General features: G+C 35.0%; 1 protein-coding gene across 49 annotated transcripts in view; it reads left to right on the top strand.

Moving 5' to 3' along the window:
• The window catches only part of GTDC1 (glycosyltransferase like domain containing 1), a 376,361-nt gene that overhangs the window by 96,218 nt on the left and 255,987 nt on the right, over window positions 1-24,156 (top strand). For all 49 annotated transcript variants that reach the window (XM_074009034.1, XM_074009028.1, XM_074009012.1 and 46 more), the window contains 2 exons: window positions 270-331; window positions 23,964-24,028. The gene's annotated coding sequence lies outside the window, so the exon portion shown is untranslated. The remainder of the gene's footprint in view (window positions 1-269; window positions 332-23,963; window positions 24,029-24,156) is intronic.

Below are 24,156 nucleotides of genomic sequence, written 5' to 3'. Positions count from 1 at the left end.
CCAAGGCTAAAGACCTAATCTGAATAATTATTATTATTATTAAGTTACAAATGATTTGGAAAATCTCTGCAGAGACTGAAAATCTCTTATTAATTAAGAATAACCTTAGAATCACTCAGAACATTTCTGTTCTTGCACATTCTTCTCCCATCTTGGAATATCCAAGAGCCAGACTAGATCATCCAAATTAGCTCTTGACCAGCTGAGGATTGAGAATTCAGGCTGGGTTTATTTTGAAGGTACTAACTATGTCTTTTGTGATCTTACAGGTATCTCTGCATTAGCCAGATTGGACATATGTAAAGGGACATCAGTATATCTGGATAATCAGGTAAGCAGATGGGACTTCATTTTTATATCTCCATCAATTCATTCCTCTGGCAGTATGTGGGCATTTTCTATCATGTCTCGTTTACTGCAGTGTGGGTCAGTAAGATGATTGATATTTCTAAAGAGAAGGAAGCAGCCTTTTTTAAGTTTCACCAGGTTATTTCCCTGCTGCTTAAAGTCAGATTTCTTTATTTTTATCTCATTATTATTTCATGTATTCATACATCTATAGTAGACAATAATTCTCTACTTTTCTTTTTATGTATATTCTTTGGAGAGTTGTGGACAGCTCTCATATTGTTCTTTGGTTGTCAGCCAAGTTATAGACATTTAACTCCTTTAATCTTTCTTTGTAATTGAGTTAGCTTGGCTGCTTTTTCCAGATTTTCCCCTTGTTTTATGGTACCATTAATAAACAGAAAAACAGTCTATTGCCTGGCTTCTTCTACACCTTTCGTTCTTTTTGTTTTCTGTTTTTGCCTCGTATTCCTTGTTGAACTAAGGCCAGCCAGACATCATTCTCTGGACCACTTTGGCACTACATGAATGCCTTGCCTGCAACTATCAGTGTCCCATGCAGTAATGCCATCATCAGTATGTCCTAGAGAAAAAAGAAATGTAAAAGGCGAGCAGTGAGGAGCAAAATAATGCATTCTTTAATTACATGGCAGACTTACCCTTACCACCCAAAGTAAATCATTGTACCTGAGCCCTTTAACACAGCTTTTGTCATCCTGAAGCGCTGTGCATGGGCACTAATTTGAATAATAAGAGAAGCGTGTATATAGTTTGAAGTTTGCCCACTGTTCTCACTTGATTCCTTCACCATGTTCTCACTCCCCCACTGCCTTTCTCAACACGGATCGTGACTTGTTATCAGATTCTGTGGCCATGAACAAAACTGGGCAGGGGATCATTTTGCCGGAAATTAGATAGGCTCAGGTGGTAAATGCTCCATGTCTCCATGTATAACATCTGAGGCAAGTGCTTTAGTTCTTGCTATTTCTGTAACAGCTATTGGTCTTCTTTTAACAGCTGATTCAATGGCAATGTGCAGGAGGAAAGAACTAGTAGATGTTTGGTGCTATTTATCAACACTGTATTAGTAGCACAACTTTTTTCCCCTCTGATTGGCAGGGAGAAGCATACTGCTTCTAGATGATGCTGAGCTTAGTGTAAAATATGCCAGCATGGGATCTGAGCTTGTCACAGTTCATTCTTTCTTTTCATTTGGTTTGTAGAAAATGGACCTCTACCTTTACTTATCTTGTGCATTAGAAAGATAAAAGGTGATACATCTAGGAGCTAATGGCTTATTGGTGTCTTTTAGTCACCAGATTCAGATAATATATTTAGTTGAAGGTTACAGCAGCACATACTCGGCTTTCTCATTTGTGTTAGCTTCACTTCTAGTACAGAATTGAATAGGATTGAAGAGACGGTTTTCCTGTTTGTGTCTGTGGCAACTTTTTCGATGATTTGTGGTTTAATTCTTTAAACATTTTTGATCACTTATCACTTCTTTCTCTGTGAAGGCTTAAAGTATTCAGATTCTAATGTTATAGTCTTTTCATCACATTATTTAATTTTAGAGAATTCAAGGTCAGAATAGCAGCTGACATAGTTGTCTCTGAATAGTGACCTAAAAATTATAATACTACTTTTTTTTTGGCCTGGATTTTATGGTCTGCCTTCGTGGCATCAGATTTTAAATAAGATTATGTGGTTGTGAATCATGTATTTCTTGGTCTCTGGCCTCTTAAACAGGTAACTGTATGACTTGGACCCTTTTTAAGTCTGCTTTTAAAAAATGTTAATCTCTCACATGGCTTTTAAACTGTTGACAGTACTGTACTTGACATTAATTTTGTTAGGCAGTTAATGCATTCTTCGGCATAACTTTGTTTCTTGGGTCTTTTCAAGACCTGTCAAAGAAAACAAAATGCTAACCTGACTTTAAAGGGGCAAGAAAATCCCCCCCAAACTATATTATTCTTTGTTCTCTATGTGCATCAAAGTGACAATCCCACACTGTCTCAATTGAGGGAGTCTAGCACAAAAATGAAAAACAGCCTGGCACTGTTATAGGCTTGCAGCCAAAATGTTTTGTGTAGCTTGGTTCTGGCAGTGGTTTTTGTAAGGCAGAGGGTCTACCCTCACAGCATCACCGAAGGAAGGCAGGCAGCCTTAGTGTTTCCCACTTACACTGTTTTTTCCCCTCTTCTCTTCCTCTTTCTTCACACAGACCACCATTGTGAAAAGAAATATTTTTTTCCTGAAATAGAAATATCATTCCCCTTACAACTTCCACATTTAGTAAATGGCTTTGTTCCTTATAGAAGTTGGTGCTAAATTTGCCTTTTCCACTCTCTTAGGTATTTTCTTTACAGTTGCATTTTTGCTACTATTGCTAACTTTGGTCATGTTGACACAGTATTTTTGATTGGTTGGAATCTTGTCTGCTTCAGAATTTATTATTTGAATGGAAACTTTTGAGTATTATTTGCCTGTATTATATGGATTTTTATGCCAGGATACTCTTGTTGAGACCAAAATGTCTGCCATTGTTTTCTATTTTTGTCTAAAATTCAATGTCAGTTCATATCTTTTACAAGTTGCATACTTTTAGAATGTCTGATAAGTCTTGGTAGATAAGCAAGTGAACTTCCATTAAAATAAAGGGATGTGCATTTAAAATATTTTTCCTTTGAAATAAAAAATGCAACGTAAAACACAGAAGTGTTTTTAAGTTTACCAATTCTCACAAAATTATAGTTAGTGCCCTACCATTAGGAGTGTGAAAATGTGGCATAATGAGTTTTAAATAGAGATGATTTGAGCAGGAGACTAGATTTTCACTATGAGCAAGCATTCTATGAAATTTCGTAGAATGTTCCACACAATGTAAATATGTTTTCTGTTGTATTAAGCAAAACAAATGATTTACTTTCTAGTGATCTATTTTTAAAATTAGATTTTTTAAAGTGATCTATTTTAAAAATTAGTTTTGCAATCAAGATAAGAATAGTTAATAGGCAGAATATGTTTTTATAGGAGGAGATTGATATTATTTTGACTGATCTTTATTTTAAAAATTGTCAATGATTTTTGGCAATAAGAAAATTACTTTGAGAAGAAAAACTCATGTATTTTTGTAACAGTGTAACAAATGTGACTGAAAAGGAAGCAAACAGTGGCTTGTGTTTGAATTATTAATGTGAAACTTTTTTATATGCCATATATACCGGGAAATATATCTATTATGGGTACTGTAAGATAAAATTGTGCAATCTAACAGTTGTTTCTTTTCTGGGGATTTATTTTTAATTTAGAAAACGCTTTAAAATTATTAAAAGGATTTATAAAACAGAGGTGTATCAGCAGTATGCATTAAATAAACTCACCTGTTGTTTTCTCTCATTCCGAACAGGCTCAGCGACATGTTGGTTCACTACTTTAGCAAAACAAATACTCCAATTGCTTTGTATGCATAATGCACATGTAATAAATGCTACAATTTCCCATTGCTCCCAATGCTATCTTTTTAAACTTGCAAAGTGGCTTTTTTAATGCAGAGCTACTAAAATGAATCTGGGTGGGATGCCTGTTAAGTTATATGAATTAAATCTTTCGGTCAACATTTTAAACTTCTGAATTCTGAGAGTTTTGCGAAGGAATGCCAGTGAAACTTTTTTCACTCGATCCAGTTAAGTTCATGACTGTCTTGAATCCCCCGTGGCGAGGTCTGATAATGTTAACATTAGCGAGTAAAGATAACACACACACACAAGCCTCTTTCATTCTGTGTGTGCTGAATACTGTTTACTGCGTATTAACCACTATTCAGTGACTTCAAATACACTTTCTGCAGTAGTTTAATTTTTATTTGCAGTGAAGCTCTTTATTTTTTCTGTGGTAAGAATGTATCTTTCAGTGATTTAGGACAATGTGAATTGTTCTATTTATTTATTTATTCTAACTACACACAGAGGCATAGGGGAAATATTTAAGAGCCATAATGTTTAAGCAGTTTTTTGGTAAATACGGTTGAGTTTTTCATTTTTGTAGAATAGAATTTATAGACAATAAATTGTATAGTTTTAATTCAGAACACATAGCAAAGCTATTATATCTTTTTAGTTTGACATTATATATTTTTAAGGAACATAATATAGTAACTTAATCATTATATTTGTAAAAACACAGAGAAACACATTTATTAAGAGATAACAGCAAAATTGAATAAATACTGTTGATTATTTTAACTAGGATTTTACTATATTAAGTACTAAGTTTATAATTATAACTAGTACTTCATTTCATTTGAATGTCAATATAGATTTCAAAGATGACTGTTGGGAAGATGGTTTGAATGTCTTGTTTGATATCAAATATTGGTAATGTAATAACAAATAGCGATTTTTAAGTTTATGTGGTCTAAATATGAGTAATCTTCCCTTAAGCATACGGTACATACTTTAGTGTCAAAATTCAATAGATAGTATTGCATGAAAGGGTACATGTTAATTTCCTCTTAATTTTTGATACGTTTTAATTTCTCCCACCCTCTGACGTATTATTCTGTAGAATACTTTTACAAGTATTTCATGTGTTTTCTATGGCATCTCACACTGCTCACTTTTTATCTATAGTACCATATGAGTTCCTCCTTTTTAGGTTTACACTGCATATTTTAAGCTGCTGATAGTGTAAGTAGATTGCAAGGTAAAGTGACATTTAGCTTTTTGAGTTAGCTTCATTTTTAGCATGAGAACAGGTTTTTTTTTTTCCCCTGTCCTAAATCTCATATTTCCCATTAAAACAATCTTACTAACATTGAACAAAGAAATTTAGGGATTTGGCTAAAGCAGCACTTGAAATGCATCAAAAAGTGGCTACTACAATACAATTTTATTAATGAATGATCTACATTGGTTCCAGCTGTGTCCATGTGATTAGGCCTTCACCAGGCAACAATGGGTATTTCCCTATTGCTTTTATTTGATTTCCAAGAATGTGTCATCTGTTACATCAGCCTCTGCCAATATGCCCCTGTAAAAGTGTTTTTTTTTTTCCTTCTAAATTTCTGAAGTGTAAGTTGAATACCCACACATAGCCCTGCTGAAATATTGTTTCTATTGAATGGTGGCCTACGTTTGTATGCCTGGTGTTGCATACCAAAATCTCAGAATGTAAATTAAAGTAAATGTTTATTAAGTTTATCAGTAAATTTTTGGAAGTGTGGTTGCCTGGTAATGCTAAAGATAGACTATTTTAGCTTTTACATTTCCATCTTAATATTTTATTACAGTGGTATAATGTGTTATAGAGGTGGACAAGCTTGCAGATTGAAGTGGGGATCGTCCAGATTGTTCCCTTCCCTGGACCATATGGTATAGTTCTAAAAGCCTTTTGTATGCTGTCTGTTCAGTTTATTGTAAACTCAATCTTTAGTGCACCTAAAAAGATAACCAAATAAAAGTGAGCCTTAGAAAACGGACTTCATATCATATAAGGACCCCAGATATATATTTTTGAAAGGAGATAACTGAAAATGAAATTGAAGTTGAGATGATATTATAAACAAGGGAGATTTGTCGTTCTCTGAATTTTTTTTATATCACATGGATTTTTATAGATTGTCTTTGAATACTGCTTTTAAAATGAAAGCATTTATGTTATGTGACTATAGTTTTATTATCCTTATTTATCCCATTCTTAGAGTTTCAGGAAAAAGAATGTAGCATTGTTCTGTTTTACAGAGGAAGTCTCTACCTGTGACTGATGGTAAGGAATATATAAACTACAGGTTTTATGAATACGTGGATTTTTTGACTTATCTTTGTGAGAATTAGGCTAGATAACTTAGTAATTTCACTCTGTGAGGAATTACCTATACCCAGAGTTGAAAGGTTTCTAATTCTTATTTGTTTTCCTTTCTTCCCCTACCCCTAACTTAATATGTTTCTGTAATTCTATTTTAGGAAAATAGAGTAAGAGATTGCTTATCCCATATGCTAAGATCCTTTAGAAGCAGGAATGAGTAATTTCTCCTGACTCTCACTCTCCTTCCCTCCAAAGTAAGCCACTGTTTGAGAAGAGCATTAGACATTACCCACTGCTTTTTGGCATAAGAGATTTGAAGTTGAAATTCTACCAAATGGGAGGAAAAAAAGGAGAGCCTGTGAAGAACATGATTCTTTACTCTATCATTACCCTGAACCACTGAAAGGGTAACTGAGAGGAACTCAAATGTTATTGGAATGTGTAATTTTCCTTTGAATGGCCACAGTGAAATATATTTGAACAAAAATGGTGAAACTAGTATATGTGGTGTATGGAGTTGATGGCGATTGAAATTAATGAATCTTTTCAGCACTATACAATAGAAATTACCCCAAGAATAGTACACATTTAAAATTTGTCCAAGAGAAGCGTACATAGAGAATGATTATTGTGTTATTATTACCTTAGGGAGATGACTAGAGATAGATGGATTATTAAATAATACAATAATGCTAGTGGTAAATTAGACACAAAGTATTTGTTGGGATATACATTTTTCAAATTCAAAAAGTTTTCTAAAACAGAATCGTTGATTTCAAGTGTATGTGTGGGAGTCTTTCCTATTTAAAAAATACTGTTGTTTTATAATCTCTCATTTTATTTATTTATTTATTTATTTTGAATGGAGTCTTGCTCTGTTACCAGAGCTGGAGTGCAATGGCGCGATCTTGGCTCACCACGACCTCCACCTCCCGGGTTCAAGTGATTCTCTTGCCTCAGCCTCCTGAGTAGCTGGGATTATAGGCACATGCCAGCACGCCTGGCTAATTTTGTATTTTTAGTAGAGACAGGGTTTCTCCATGTTGATCAGGCTTTTCTCGAACTCCTAACCTCAGGTGATCCGCCCGCCTCAGACTCCCAAAGTGCTGGGATTACAGGCGTGAGTCACCGCACCCAGCCTTTCATTTATTCTTAAGCCACTTTCTAAGGTGCTCACAAAATTGAAAAGCATAGTTTACACTTTCACACAAATTAGATACCTTCCCTTTTTCTCTCCCCCTATTCTCCTTTTCTTCTTTCTTCCTAACCTTCAGCTATTTACTTATATATGTGTGTTATATATATGAATGATATATACCATACTATAGAAAAATGTCATTTTAATAGATTTGAGGGATTGAAAGTTCCACTTAAGAAAATAAAAATCTTGTAATAACTATGCAACAAATGGATTTTTATGGAGGAATTTGACCATGTTTATAGAAGGAATTCAGATTACAGAAAATCGTAGAAGTGTAAATTCAAATTTCTTTTGTTTTTTTCTAACTAGGAAGGACTGGATTACAGCTTAAGAAAAGAGGAACCATAAAGAGTCTAACTCAAGTATCTCCTATTTTAATGGTAAAAATGCCTCTGGCTCCAAGTAGTAGAAAATCTTACTGACATTGATTTAAATGAGTTAGGGTTTTATTTGTCTCATAAGAATCAGAAGGCAGTTAGTTCACAGGTAACTGATACTATCAGGGATCCAGGTAGTGTCTAACTTCCCCACCATCCTTAGCATGTTACTTTTGCCTCTTATTTTACTTTCAAGCAGGAAGAACAAAGGGAGAGCTCAGAGACTTTCTTCCCATGGATACTTTCTCTTTTTCTTTCGAAAGGGATGTTTATTCACAGGGACTTCTGTCTAGTTCTCATTGGTCAAAAGTATGTCCTATATAACCACCTCTAGAGTGAAGTAATGAGTGTTTTCGCTTTCTAGCCTCTTTTAGAGGAAGGCAGGGAGAATGGGAATTAGAATGAGTGTTGAATGAGCCATCCTAAAGTTATCTGCTGTAATTCCTTAATTCCTTTGTACAGTTAGTTGTTTGGACTTTTGAAACTCTCTGGATACTTGGTTTATGTAGTAACTTGCTATTGATTGTCTTTTGAACAGTTAGTGCTTATGTGTTGGTATTGTTATGTTTCCGTGTCTCAGGACAGGAACTGTAATTGGGTCATCTTGGTATCTTTACGCTTAGCGTAGTGCCTACATGTTGAACCTCAATAATCCCTTCTTGAATGAATGAATGAATATTAAGAAATATATTTGTTAATATTATGGGTATAAATCATTTATACATTTAAAGGATATTGTAATATTTTTAATTTGTGAGGGTTTGTGGACTAAATTTTGTAGAATTGCTTGTTATTGCTAAGGGGACATCAGTGTAATAATGTCCAAGTTGTTTTGAAAAAAAGGAAAGTCCTCAAAATGGTTTAGTACCAATGTTTTTTGGGGGCTGAGTATTCTATGAGTAAGTAAGAAATATGATTGCTTTTAACTCTCTGCATAGACTATTGTTTAAACAAAGATATTTTATAGTACTCATATGTTAGGATCTTAGTTTTTAAAGAAATAGGCAATCGGAATTTATTCAAAGGCAAACAGGTCATGTGATAATTTATATTACTGATGCTGATTTATAGAAGCATCATATGGCTAAGGACATATTAAATCAGATTTTGCATTAGTTGACGTTTGAGTTTTTAAATTCTTAGAGGGACAGCTTTATACTTTTTAATTCACAAGCAAATGGTTATGTACGATAGAATTTCATGTCCAAAGGAAATCTTAAGAGGTCATCTTTACATCTGCTTGTTGTGCCCTTGACTGTCTTAGAAGGATGCAGACTACATCTTCATTCAAAATCTGCAGAAGGAATGGCTCAGACTTGGTAGGAATCAGTAACTTACAACTCCTCCAATGTCTGACTTAAATTCTCTTTATTGTATTTCCATTCAGTTTCTGTTATTTTAACCTCAGAGGACAAAATGAACAACTATCTACTATCTCCCATACAACATCCCCCATATAACCCTATTTTAATAAATTCCTCTCTTTTCATTCATGATGGCAGGATTGTTGGTACCTTAATTACTAAAACAGTCTGTGCATGAATAGAACTTAATTCAAAGCAGGGAATGTATTCAAGTGTCTGGAACTCAAATTTTCTCTCTGAGCAGTTTATAGTCACTAGGAATAAAGAAAGCTCTTTTAACATTCAAAAGCAGTCCTAGGAGAAGGGTTCTTACATAATCACAATGTAGGCAAAATAGTTTCCTAGATTTGAACTCAGAATTGAGTATTGGTAGTTTTATTTGGCCGTTAAGCAGATCTTTTGCTCATACTTTTGGAAGTAATAAAGGTCAACACTTTGCACTTAAAAAAGTGCATGTAAAATATCAGCCGTCCCTCACTATTTTCACCTTTATTGTCACTGATCAGTATAGTATCTGACTCACAATATGCACTTAGTAAATGTTTGTTAAATAAGTATCCCTTGATAATGCTTCTAATATGGGTAGCTTTATGCTTTGCATTTCTCCATTCCTCTGTATTTCATGCTGTCCAATAAACACTCACACTTTATTTTTTACTGTCTTTATCTTTCTATTCAATGATATTGGCCGTGATTTAGGATTTACTTGAAGATCTGAATACCATAGTAATACCTGAACAATTCAATTTGTGATGACACTGTAATTTTCAAATTCAGGAATACCTCCTTTGTTTTATTCCTCATAAGATAGTGACTTAATTATAGCCTGTTGATGAGAATTCAGAATGCATTAACTGAATATTGTATACAAGGCACTTTGCTGGGTTATGAGTAGTTACAAACATGAATTGTACATAAACCTTGCTGCCAAGAAATTCAGATCTGGTTGGGAGACACACACACATATACTGTATAACTATAGTATAAGAGGGATTGTGGTGACTGCTCTAAATGGGGTAAAAGCAAAATTTAGGGCACTACAGAGGAAGGCGTAATTACTTCTGACTAGCTCAATATGGGTGAGTAATTGACTAAGTCTTCACGGATGAGATGAAATTTGAATGACGTCTTGAACTATATGTAGGAATTTGACAGGTCATGAAGGCAAAAGGTTTCAGAGAGGAGAAATAGCAGGAGCAGTACTTGCAGGTAGGAATGTGTATGGAGTGTTTGATGAAATAGAATGGTTTCTTTAGTATTTAGAGTGATAGTGTGTCTGTGGGAGTGACAGAAATTGAGGCTAGAATGGAGCTTGGAACCAAATTGTAAGGGGTCTTATTTCTTGTTAAATAATTTTCTTTATTTCATAGAAAAGGTATAGGTTTTTGAGTGGAAAAGTGACATCAAGGTATCTGTAAATTTCAGAGGAAGAATGGAAGACGTTAAATGTAGCTACAGGTAGGGAGATCAGTTAGAAGGCTGATGAATAGCTCCTGTTGAAGATGATAAGGGAGGCTGGAGGCAGCAGAGCTTGGAAGGAGGGTCTGATACCAGAGGCCTGGTGTGAGTCAGATGCCCTGTGGCCTGCTGATTTGCTTAGAGGTGTGCAGCAGTGTTCTGGCTCCCAATAGAAGGTGCTTTCCAATTTTGAGCCTTCCTTCCAGCCTTACCATTTTGGTGGATTGTGGAACATGCTCCCACTCGCTGCACCTGGGCGATCAAATATTTCAAATATTTTAGCTTGAATTCTAGAAGGAAGCAAAAGGAGAATTTGAATAGTTACATGAGTCAATAATGTCTGCCACATTTCCTCAAGTCTGTATTTCCTGGGCTCTTGGTTCACCTTCTTGAACTATTCGTATAACTTGCTATTGGTCCCTCTTTGAGACCCTGCTCAAATGTTCTACATTTATCATTCTGTATTGAAGTTATATCGAGGCCTGAGACCCAAGACTGTATTTGGGTCATCATAATATCTCAAAACAGTTTAATTTTTAGAATGTAATAATAAATGCTTGTTGAATAAAGCAAATTTGTTTATGTTTTGTGGTCACACAGAGCTTCCTCCTCTTTGCACATACCAAGCATATGCCTATCAGGGTCTTGCTGTGCCTGTTGCTTAGATCCAGATCTACATACTCCCCAATCCCCTCGCCCCTTCTTCTGATTTCTGTTCAGATGTCATCTCATTATCAGCAAGATGTTTTCTCACAACGCTGTATCAAATAACCTCCTCACACCAGCTCTCAGTAGCCCCTATCCTCTGTTATCCTGTGTTATTTTTCTTTATAAGTGCCCTCATCTGACATACATTTAACTTGATGATGGTCTTTTTACTCCAATTAGAAAGAAATTGTTTGTGATAAGAGTACCATTTGCTTTGTTACCTAATTTGTCCCCAAGCATGCAGAACAATGATGAGCAGGCACTTAGTAGGCACAGTAAGTATTTGTTGAATGAATTAATGGTAGAGATTAGGCTGAAAAGGATAGAAAACATTCACGTACAGGTTTGTTTATAAGTTTATCCAAACCATGGCATTGTTATTATAACTTTTATGATAACAAATCATTAATATTTCTCTCAGAAAATAAAAAAATTCTATTTTCTATAGATTGTGCCTGTGAAATCTAATTATGGATTAGTATTTGTTTTAAAAACATTTGAATGCCAAGCATATCCAGTCAGAAAACACTTTTATTATCCATGCCAGCTTAATTTTTAAGGCAGTGAAATGGAAGACTGTCATTCTAGTAAGCAACTTATTTTCATTTGTGAGAATAGAATATTTTGAGTATTCTAATTGATTTTTGAAGATGGTTTTACAAGAAAATAATCCTTGTTTCTGTACATTGTACGTTTGCCTTTAGGATGGAAGGAAACTAGAAACAGGCCTGGAAATTATTTTCTCAGAAAGGTACAAGCTATAACTGAATTGATTTTTGACAAATGTATCAGGAGGAGGGTCAGTCAGGCCCAAGGTAAAAGGTAAATCTTGGGATTCTCAACACTTTAAAGAAGACCTGATTTTAAAAATCGTTTTATATGTATTTTTAAAGTTTGTAAAGAGATTCTAGACTGTTTGTCATGAGCTCAAGACTATTTTTTTACTGTATTTTATGTCAAATTTCACTTGGATATTTTTCTAGAAATCTTAAGTCTATAATTGGGCAGTAAAAAAATTGGTTAGCAAATCAATATTATTATATGGTTTTTAGTGTCATGAGAATTCCCTTTTGGAAACCCATAAAAGCTCATTTTTTCTCACTATAAACTTTATCTGTCAGTTCTCTAGAAGGTCGGAGTACTAATGTTGGAGGTGATCTGCTCTGGGACAAAGAGTCAACAAAGTGGTAGTAAAGTTAAAAAATGCCACATGGTGCTTTCCTAAGATTAGGATTTCTTTTTCATATCAAGTTTGTGCTTATTTTAAAATATGGAAAGTTATATGTCAATAGGTATAGTCTTCATACCCATTTAAATAGATAAAATAAGGTTACCTTCAGTTTTTGCATTTATATATTTCATATTTTATTAGTTTTTTTTTTTTTGTTTTCTGGAAAGAACTTGTTAATTATTTGTATACTTTTAGTAGTTTGATTTCTCACTAGATTTGTAAGTTAGGTTTTTTGGAATGGGTGTTTTAAAAAATGGAATGTGATGAAATGGTTGTGTTGGAAAACAATTCCAGGAACAGAGTTATTTCATATTACTTGAAAATGAAACATGTTTAGATTATAAAAAGTACTAGAGCTTGGAGAGTCCCTTTAAAAATATTTCTCTACTAAGTCTGAGTTGCCATTGGTTAATATTTATTGATTATCCATTCACATATTGCATGTATATAAATATAGGACAAATCTGAGTGGTTATGAGAAGTCTTTTAAAATGCAAATCTCTCTTTTGGTTGACTATCCAATCAGTCCTCCCTTTGTTTTTTAACATGTGCAATATATATGGATGATTATACAATAACATTTTCCAGTTCCCTCCCCTCCCCTCCCCTCCCCTCCCTCCCCTCCCCTCCCCTCCCCTCCCCTCCCCCCCTCCCCTCCCCTCCCCTCCCCTCCCCTCCCCTTCCCCTCCCCCTTCCCCTTCCCCTCCCCTTCCCTTGACAGAGTCTCTCACTGTCACCCAGACTGGAGTGCAGTGGCACCATCTGGGCTCACTGAAAGCTCCACTTCCTGGGTTCATGCCACTCTTCTGCCTCAGCCTCCCGAGTAGCTGGAACTACAGGTGCCGGCCACCACACCTGGCTAATTTTTTTGTATTTTTAGTAGAGACAAGGTTTCACTGTGTTAGCCAAGATGGTCTTGATCTCCTGACCCTGTGATCCACCCGCCTCGGCCTCTCAAAGTGCTGGGATTACAGGTGTAAGCCACTGCGCCCAGCCTCCAGCTTTCTTAATACAAGACACTTCAGAAATTAAGTGTGCAACTAGAAGTCCTTTTCAATTTCATTCACCTTAATTAAATATTTTCCCTTATTTCAAGACCCATATCTAATTATCAAAGCATAACATTTTGGCATTTTACTTGAACTTTAAAACTTTGAGTTTATATTTAACCTCTTCATGTACCGTTTCAAAACTGTAAGTACCAAAATAATTTTAGTTTCTAACACTGTCAAAGTACAGCCTCAGATTCCTTATATATGTATGGACCTTGATCATTTTATAATTATTTAATAAACAAGTACATTTTAAGATTGAGAATTACTTTGAGTTCATACATTACTTAAACAAACAGTATTTACAAACCAAATGATAATGTTTTGAATCGCTGTGGCACCATTAGTTTTAACCCTTGTTGATTAGTTTTTAAATAAGTTTCCTTATAGCAATAGTAGTTATAATAATTTGAAAACCACTTGCAAGGTTCTGGAAGGGAGGAAGCCTTCAGTAATTGGGAAGTAGTTTGTTATATCAAAGAATTTGGCCTCCTTCCCTAAAGTTAAGAAAAATGTTATAGCTTCTTTTAATTGAAGTTGAAACACATTCAATGAAGACAACTTGAAGAATAAAATGAAGCACAAAGAGGAAAACAAAATTGTTCCCAGTTCTACCTCAAATGATCATTTATGTTTACCTGTATGCATGTACTCTTTCTCTCATATTATGTGATACTCATTTCATAATAGTTTTTATATATTCATTTCATGCAGTCATGCAGTAGTGTAAACATTTTCCCATGCCAATGTATAATCGTTATATTTTTTGATCATTTAATCATAAGAGATCCCTTTTTATAGGATATTTTGATTGTTTTTAATTGGGGGAAAGACTGCAGTAAAGATTTTTGATAACTTCCAGGGTTAATCCTTAAAAATGCTATTGTTGAATCAAAAGATATGCATAGTTTTCAAGCTTTTTGTATTATGATGAAATGTGATAGAATATTCTAATACTTTAAAGCAAAGCTAACTGTATGTATTAGTCGATTGGGTAGCAGCTTTCAGTCTACGTTTTGGAGACTTTAGAAAAGTCCTTTTTTAATTCACAAACTATTCTTTGCATAACATACAAGTACTCCTGGGAGAGGTAACACATTGTACCCCAGCAGGCATTTACTCCAAAAAATATGATGTAGTTTATCTGACATTTTAAATTTAATTCTTGCAAGTGAAGTTTGGAAACAAGGTGGGTGCATTTAACAAGGGTAATGCAAGAGGATAATGGGATACTTCAATTCTGTCAAGATCAATTGAACAACTATTATAGAAAATATAGGATATTATATGCCTAGTTTTAGTAGTTTGAGTTATAAATTCTCTCTAAAATGATTCAGGCTGTTTGTTAATTGTGAATGCTGATTAATCCAGTACCGAGACTAATAATCCCAGATATGGTGCATATATGTGCTGGAGAGAGATGCAAGGGGGAATTAACTAACTCCTAAGTAACTTGACTCTGTTTGAACACACTGTTTGCAAAGTGTTATATTACTTTAAGAGATGGCGAGGATGCGGAGTGCAGCTTTGGGTAGTTTGTAAGGAATACTCTGGCTATAGGGTCTGTGCTTCATTAGACAAAATATTTGTATCATTGGAATGTCTCCTTGAAAAACCAGTTGATAAAGAGATAGACAAGGCCACTAAATAGATAAAAGTCACAGTGCTTGTTCCAGTCAGGAAACTTCAAGCTGTTGATATGGGAAAGCCCGTGCTTCCTCTGCAGAAACTTTGGACAATAGTAGACCTTCTAGAAATTATGCACAGTTGTCCGTGTATACCTTTTCTTTATTTAACAGTTTCAATCCTAAATATCTTCAGGATTAAAAAAAATCCCCGTCTATTATTAACAGACTGACTCTTTTTCTTATAATAGTGGGTAGCTAATAATATGCCCCTTGTGATATTTAAAAATAGTGATACAGCTCTCATTACCACATCTATTAGCCCCAGATTTACTCAGCCCTGGTCTGAACTGGGTTTCTGAGCTTTTTAAAATTTAGCATTAAAGATCTCTAGACTCTGTCCAGTTTTTCTCATGTTGCCTTTGTAAACTGTCAGCATATGTCTTAAACTATTGGCAAATCAGAAGATTATTAAAAATATGTATAGTGACTGGAAAAAGAACTTCAATAAATAAATAGAAGAAAATATACTTTTACTGAATACTTTGAATACATATCTGTATTCATGTAGAATGTTGGAGATGAGAGCAGTATCAATAAATATATTAACTGATGCAGCTTTTATTTTATTTTAAATGTATTTTTTCTGAGACAGGGTCTCTGTCCCCCAGGCTGGAGTGTAGTGGCGTGATTTCGGCTCACTGCAACCTCCAACTCCCAGGCTCAAGAGATCCTCCCACCTCAGCCTTCCAAATAGGCGGGACAACAGGCATGCGCTACCACACCCAGCTAATTATTTGTACTTTGGAGAGATGGGGTTTTGCTATGTTGCCCAGGATGGTCTTAAACTCCTGGACTCAAGCAATCCACCAACCTTGGCCTCCCAAAGTTCTGGGATTACAGGCATGAGCCATTGTGCCTGGTCTGATACAGCTTTAAAACATGGTTTTGTTGATTGGATGTTAAAGGACAGTTTCTAATACTGGCTTCACCTCACACTTCCTAACACCATTTAAAAAGTCTGTTACTGTAGGCCGGGCACAGTGACACGCCTATAATCCCAGCACTTTGGGAGGCTGAGGTGGGTGAATCACCTGATGTCAGGTTCAAGACCAGCCTGGCCAACATGGTGAAACCCCATCTCTACTAAAAACACAAAAATTAGCCCAGCATGGTGGCGTGCGCCTGTAATTCCAGCTACCTGGGAGAGTGAGGCAGGAGAATTGCTTGAACCTGGGAGGTGGAGGTTGCAGTGAGCCGAAATCGCGCCATTGCCCTCCAGCCTGGGCAACAAGAGTGAAACTCCATCTTAAAAGAAGAAGAAAAAGAAGAAGAAGAAAAAGGTCTGTTACTGCAAAGTGCTTTTTCACTGATATAAAATGAATATTAAAAACATCAAATGTATCTAAACGTTGATACATTTAAGGATATCTATTTCCAGCTCTTCAGTCCCCTATGGAAATTCCTCTTCTTCTCCCAAATGTTTGTCTGATATTCTTTCACCTCCTGAGATGCTAGGATTTTGCCTTTTTTTTTTTTTTTTTTTTAAGATACTTTCCCTCATGGATAAATCAAATTGAATTGTGAGATTATGGCCTTTTCATTTTTCATTAGAAGTGACTAAATCCAGAACCTTAGACTCAGGGACATTTATTTCAACTCATCAAGGGAATGCCACCCATGTTTGCTTGTGTTGCTGTACTTCAAATAGGACGTTGAGAATATTTGTATGTTAGAGTAACACTGCTATTTCTGTTTCAAAATTACCTGAAAATGTGGTATGTGTCTCCCACTTAGAGAGGGAAACTTCTCAATAACTTTTGTAGTTAATATGGATTAAGTTATTAAAACATGTTTGAGTACTGTTAACCAATATAGTTAAGAATATGTTAGTCATCTTATTTTAAACTCATTTTCGTGTGTATATTTATAATTACCCTGCACAAACTCAGTCTGAGTTAAATGTTGGCATAGAAGCCAGTGTAGGGTAGCAAGATAATGTTTCTGTCCAATAAAAAATTCCAGTATAATGATTAAGCCAGTGGACTCCTTCCAGGTCATAGACATGACTATTTTTGAATTAAACATTTTTGTAGACTCCAGTCAGGTTGGGGAAGATGCTTTCCCATGGCATGGAACATAGTTTCTAAATCCCTCAGCAGGGCAGACGATTTTCCTTAGATTGAGGGGTGACATTTTGAATAGAATGAGATGCTACCTATTATATTTACATGGTAATACAATCTATACATAAAATTCTGCCTATGAGAGTAAATAGTAATGAGTGATAGGAAGAAGTATTTTTTTATGTCTGATAATAGTAAAACTCTTGAATGAATTAGGAAGAAATTGTCACGGCCATTGCTAAAGGATTTTATGGTTCATTGACTCAACACACATTTATTGAACACTTTCTGTTTGCTGAGTGCTAGAGATACAATGGTAAGCAAAACAGACCTAGTCAAGTGTCTCCATGGAACTTAATATCCAGTGGAGATATTGACATTAAATAATTATTTGCATAAATATATCCTACATGTGATCAGTACACAGAAATGCTATAGATTGTTTTGTCAAGAGAACCTTGACTTTGCTTGATGGTAACAGTAGTAAATTTTTGAGCTAGATTGAATATGGCTATATGACTGACTTCTTCACTTTCTACTCCAAACCTTTGTTGGCATGTGACTCTTCAATATTGTTTTTTTTTTCCCCCCCTCCAGTCCTAGTTCTTAAGACCTATTATTCTATCAAAAAGGTGACTGTCCAGCGCTTAGGGGTAAAGAATAAGGGCTATATCTTCCGATGAGTGATGATTGTGTTGGACTCTGGGAGGAATCAGAAGAGATTCAAACAAAACAATTTAAGTATTTCACTATTATGATATTCAGTTACTTATATTACTGATGTCTTGGTTTTACAAATGAGGAGGCATTATTAAATATTGTACGTGATTAATATATTAATTTATAGTGACATTTATATTCCACAAGCATATAAAACATATACTGTGTTTTATATATATATCATTTAAATGTTAATAATTATTAAACATTTTTATTTAATCCTAAAACTCAAAGACTGGAAAATGGAGGTTTCTTTTACTTATGTTGTATCCTGTGCCTGCAGTGAAGTACAACGGAATGCCATGTGAATATGGAGTTGGAAGACCTGGGTTTTAGTCTTGCTGTCACTTACTCTATGATGCTGATATTCTTTATATTTTGTATTCTGTAAAAGAAAAGTGGTTCAACAATGGTATCAGCCTTCCTTTCACCTATTATTCTGAACACACCTTGACTTCTCTGCTTGGGTATTCATATCCGAATGGATCAGGGAGCCTAGTTTTCTCCCACTGAGCTGGTTTACAGCCCGTTTCAAGAAGGTGGAAGGCTTCTGGAGAGATGCCATCTTTGAGAAGGAAATACATTTTTCATCTTGTCAAACTTTTATAAAAAGAATAATTGTTGGCAGAAAGTATTTATATTTAAAAATGCCTTTTTTTCTTCTCTGTTAAATAAAAACCTAATTACTAAAGGTGGAATGGGCTCTCTAGATTGATGGTGAGGGAATTGGCTTCTCATCCTACTTCCACTTCTCAGATTAACTAGGATGATAATAGGTCAAACAGAATAAGAAACTGCAGGTGATTTTCAAAATTTATGAAATTTACAAATATTCTCTTAGGCCATAAAACTCACTGTGGCCTAGAATTCAATTGCTTATTCTGTTTCTCCCATCTCTTTAATCAGTGTTACTTCTCTTGTATTGGTAGGTTAAAATAAACACATACCTATATGAAAAATTTTATTATTTCCCATAAATTCTGCTTCTGTCAACAATGCAGAATCAGTATTTGAAAGAGAACATAATAAAATGTGTCCAGATATACTTGCTGCTTGATTTAGTTTAGACTTCAGGAATAATGGGAAATCATTAGTATCAAATACAGTGCTGCCTGACACTTGTTGCTCAGAACCTGTGTTAAGTGAAGCCAGTGTCACTTTCAAGGCAGAAGAAAGCAACTTTCTGTGTCCCCCAGATTTTCACTTCAGTTCCAGAAAAACCTAGTTTGTCTACTGTGTGTCGGGTTCTGAGACAGCTTTCAGGAAAATAACAGCACAGCGCCCAGTTTTCAGATTTTCACAGCCCCATGGAGAAGCAGAACATGTGACTACAGTGAAACAATTATAATTCTGCTTTACAGAGTATAAAGGAAGTCATGCTTAGGAGGAGTTCAGGGAAAGCCTTCACAGAAATGGTGATTCATGAGCAGAAATTTTAACAAAAGTTCATTAGGTGAACAAAGAGAGAAGGCTGATGGAGGTGAGATAAAAGTGTGAAGTTTTAAGAGTCTAAAACAGCTCCGGGAGTGTGGGTGTTTGGTATTTGCTACAAAGTAGAGTCTGGGGAAGTTGGAGAAAAGGGATTGAAGTGGGAGAAGGCCAAATGTGGCTGTAGTGAAGAGAAACGAAGGGGCCAGGAAATGAGTCTTAATTGCCATGTGTAGTGCCTTGGATTTTACCCTTAGAATGATTTAAGGTTTTTGAGCATGTCATTTTATGGTCACATTTCCATTTTGGAAAGATTATTTGTGATTAGCTTAAGGAGAATGGTGTGGTGGCAACAAGATTGTATGGTAGCATGGAGACCTAGTTAAAAGGGTAATGCGATACTTTAAATGAGTGTTGAGATGATTTTCTGGTGTAAAACTTTCTGTTGATTCATAAATATGCTGCCACATTTGTGACTGTTGGCAAATTAAAAATATTTGTAGTATTCAGTAGAACAAATTCATTGCTGCTTTTATAGTTTGAAATTATTCATGGAATTAATAGCATTAAAAAATTGAAAGAGGGTTAGTATTTTATTTGTCAGTGGAATTAAACCACTCAACCTCTCACACAAACAAAAATCTTGTAATTTTGTTATATAATGTGGAATATAACCGTACAATGATATATTGAATTTTTAATATATACTTATCTAGTTATTTGTAGAAATTGTGCATATTTGAAAACAAGTACATGATGTGCTTAGTACATGGTAAGTACTCAGTAACTATTTGCTGAGTTTGCATTTGATGCTTGTGAGTTTTAACCAAGACACTTTATTAATTCAAGTCCTGGAATAAGTGACATATATATATATTTTAAATAAAGATAGGACCTCGCTCTGTCACTCAGGCTGGAGTACAGTAGCACAGTCGTGGCTTGCTGTAACCTCAAACTCCTGGGCTCAAGTGATTCTCTTGCCTTAGCCTCTGGAGAAGCTAGGAATATAGGCACACACCACTACACTCAGCTAATTTTTAAAATTTTTTGTAGAGATGGAATCTCACAACAGCCCAGGCTGGTCTCAAATTCCTAGGTTCAAGCAATCCTCCCACCCCGACCTCCCAAAGTGCTGGGATTACAGGCATGAGCCACTGCACCCACCCATGACTGATACTTTTAAGCAGAAAGTTAAATTCCAAACCAACAGAAAAAAAAGAAATCTTTTTCAGGGAAAATTAAAGTCACAAATACATATAAGATGCTAACTTTGCAAAGAGCATGTATTTAAAAGATCATTGCAACTCATATAATTGGAAAAGCACGTTTGAAAATAGCTTTAAATTTTCTCACAGAAAATATGACGTATGAGTTTTCCTACGAAATCTTTGTTTTGATGCATGAATTCTCAGTTCTTAGTCTCTACAGCAAGACACAAAAGTTAAGAGTTGAAGAGATTAGCATATCCATAGCATTGAGCGGGGTATATATTATTAGCTTACCACATCTTTGTCAATTTGAACCCAGGATTAAAACAAAATGTTGCTATTTAAGTACATATGGTAGTACACAACTACAACATAAATGTTAGACTGTATGTCCCTAACCAAATAATGGAATAATGATCAGTATCCATCAAGTGTTAGTTATCTGCAGTTCAGACTAATACTCTGGAAGCAGATTCTTTTATATTAGCCAAACTTTGTTTACATTTATGTAGAATATTTTCAGTGCATAGAGTTTTATGACTGCAAAATTATTACTTTGCATTTGATACCAGATTTTATTTCAGTTTTCAGAGATTATGTTCAGGTTTTAGAGGTTAAGATGAATTTGCTATGCTTGATTTTTATAGAAGAATTTAAAAAAGTAACATTTTAGTAGAATCTGTTTATCTTGTCTCTTTTTTCCCCGTATGATAATTGATTGTAGTACATTACTTTGAGGAAAGTTTTTTAGCAAAACGTATTTTTACTTCACACTCTTAATAGATTTCTGTTAGGGGAATCACTGGTGACATGTTTTAAAGCAGAGATCTTTTCATGCTTATTTTTACTATTTAATGAGATTTCAGGTATATTTTAACAACTTGGGGTTTCCGTGATGAATCATTAAAATAAATGAGTGGGCTGGAAGGTAATACTAACTTTTCTCACCACTGCCCTATTTTACTCTGCTGGGTTATTGGTTGCTTTTTAAATAGAACCTGGGTGTGTTGGTGGGTGGAGGTGCAGAAGGGAAGGGAGAGAAAGGGTCAGTAAGAAAATACCAGGTAAACTTCTGATGACCTACTGAGAAATACTGCTCAAGTTTCACTTTCCCCAAATTAAGCCATTTAGTGTTTAAGCCCACTGTTTTTTGCTTTAACAAGCTTAAGTTTCCAAATATTGCATATAGGTAAATCAAAACTATATTTTCAACAATTGATTGAAGTTTTAAGGTATCAAGCCATATGTGGATTAGCCTGTGGAATCAATTTCTCATGTGTGTGGGATCAAAACCGTTAAAACCATCATCACTGAAACTGTAGCTTCCTACAACTAATAACAGAAGGGTGTCTATGGAATATATTAATACAACAATTTCTCTGATTTAAAATTATTACTAGGTGTTTGGTTGGAAAATGATTTGAATATTATAGGTAACTAAATTGATGTCATATGAAGGCTAATTACAGGTTTCAGTGTGACTGAAATTTATTTTTTTAATTGACATGATATACTTATATTTAGCATATACTTTTCAGTAAATCAATGGCATATTGCAGATTTTTACTATCCATACTGTTAAAAACATTTCAACTACCACAGCAGTTCTAAGTGCTAAAGGAGGTAGATAAAAATGTAGTTCACCTTGAAAATGATCATGGCTTAGGGAATAAAGAAATTGGGTCAAGCCTAAAATAATTGCAGGTACAATGACAAAAAGTTTTAATAAAAATTTAAAAATACTCACAGCACTGGTTTCAGGCTACTTTTGTTCTCTGTGATCTTATCAATGCATTATTAGTTTTTAATTGGGATGATGCTAATGGTGATTTTTCATTTTGGTCAAAATGTTTGTATGAAATACTATTGATATTTTCACATTATATCCCCTTTCAATTATAAATATACATTTTCAAAAAGGTAGACAATTCTTAAATAGATCATTTTGACTTCTGATGATCTTAAATAGAATTTGAAATGGTATAAAATATTTATGTCACAGCTATCACTTTGACTTATTTTATATTGCCAAATTTGTTGTTTAGCGTTTAGCCATGTATCATTAAATCATAGTATCGATAATGAATTAAACTTTCAAAAAGCTTTAATAGTATAGTAAGTTTTCATTCATCTGGTGTCATTGGGGAATAAATTGTGCTGAAGAAGTGAGTTTTTCTTTAACTGAAGCTTATTTAAGCAGAAAAACTTAAAAATTGATAAAATTTATCTGAAATATTTTATATGCTCTTTTAGGGAGCAAGCATGGAGCGGCCATTTACTCTTTTCTTAATGTCGTATAATACTATTCTGAGTGCCATGCAAAAAGGACATGGGTTTTCTGTTTGGTATTTGTTTTCCAAACTAAGTTTTTTGTTGTTTCTTCCTTTTCAAGTGCCACATCCCTAATTCACATATTCTTTTGTTGTTGTTGTTGTTTTGAGATGGAGTTTCGCTCTTGTTGCTAGGACTGGAGTGCAGTTGTGCTATCTCGGCTCACTGCAACCTCTGCCTCCCAGGTTCAAGCAGTTCTGCTTCAGCCTCCCAAGTAGCTGGGATTACAAGCATGCGTCACCATACCTGGCTAATTTTGTATTTTTCGTAGAGACAGGCTTTCACCGTGTTGGCCAATCTGCTTTTGAACTCCTGACCTCAGGTGATCCATCTGCCTCGACCTCCCACAGTGCTGGGATTACAGGCATGAACCACCGCACCCAGCCTCATTCTGGTATTCTTAATCAGTTTAAATGTTTCATAATTTAAGGTTTCTGGTGGTACTTGGGACAATGCTTTAACAGGCTCATAAACTCAGGCACCAATAGGAGACTTTTGGCTGTCTGCCATCTTCTGGCAAACATCTGGCCACAGCCTCCTCCTATAAAGGAAACGCTGTCCTTGGTTTGGAGTTAGCACCTTAAACAGTGAGGCCCTATTACTGGTGGTTCCAAGTACTCCTTAGTAGCCTTTGCTAGTGGTGCAAAAATGTCTGTATTCACCCTACATGCTTGTGAACATCTGCGGTATCAAGGTGACCACTTGTAGCTTTCTCTGACTATTGCTGAAATGGGCAAATAGTGTATTCCCTTTGTATTTTAGCAAATTCCACCATAGCAGCGAAGTGTTTTTTTTTTTTTTTCTTTTTTCAACCTCATGCTTATTTGTTTCAAGCAGTTTTCTAAAAGAAAACTCAAGCTTAGCCAAAGTATTTGAACTGTTCTTTAATGTGCTATATGCCATTTGGTTTGAATCATATATTTAAAAACCAGCTTCCCCCCATTTACTTGTATCTAATGGGAATCATCTTTCTTCCAGGTTGTGCTTCAAGAAGACCATAGGGAAGAACGCATTTTCATCTTGCTGCAAAAGTTGCAATAGAAGTAAGTAGGGGAACTGCCAGGATATGTCTGTCTCCACAAAACAAGTAGAACAAATTTCCATGAATCAAAGCCACTAAGTATAGTTTTCAGAGATGGTAGGACATAGTTATTTTCCCTAGAAAAACACC

Source organism: Macaca fascicularis, chromosome 12, assembly GCF_037993035.2.
Source record: "Macaca fascicularis isolate 582-1 chromosome 12, T2T-MFA8v1.1".
Taxonomy (NCBI): domain Eukaryota; kingdom Metazoa; phylum Chordata; class Mammalia; order Primates; family Cercopithecidae; genus Macaca; species Macaca fascicularis.
Note: the sequence above shows the minus strand (reverse complement) of the source record. Positions and strands in the feature narration are given on the sequence as shown.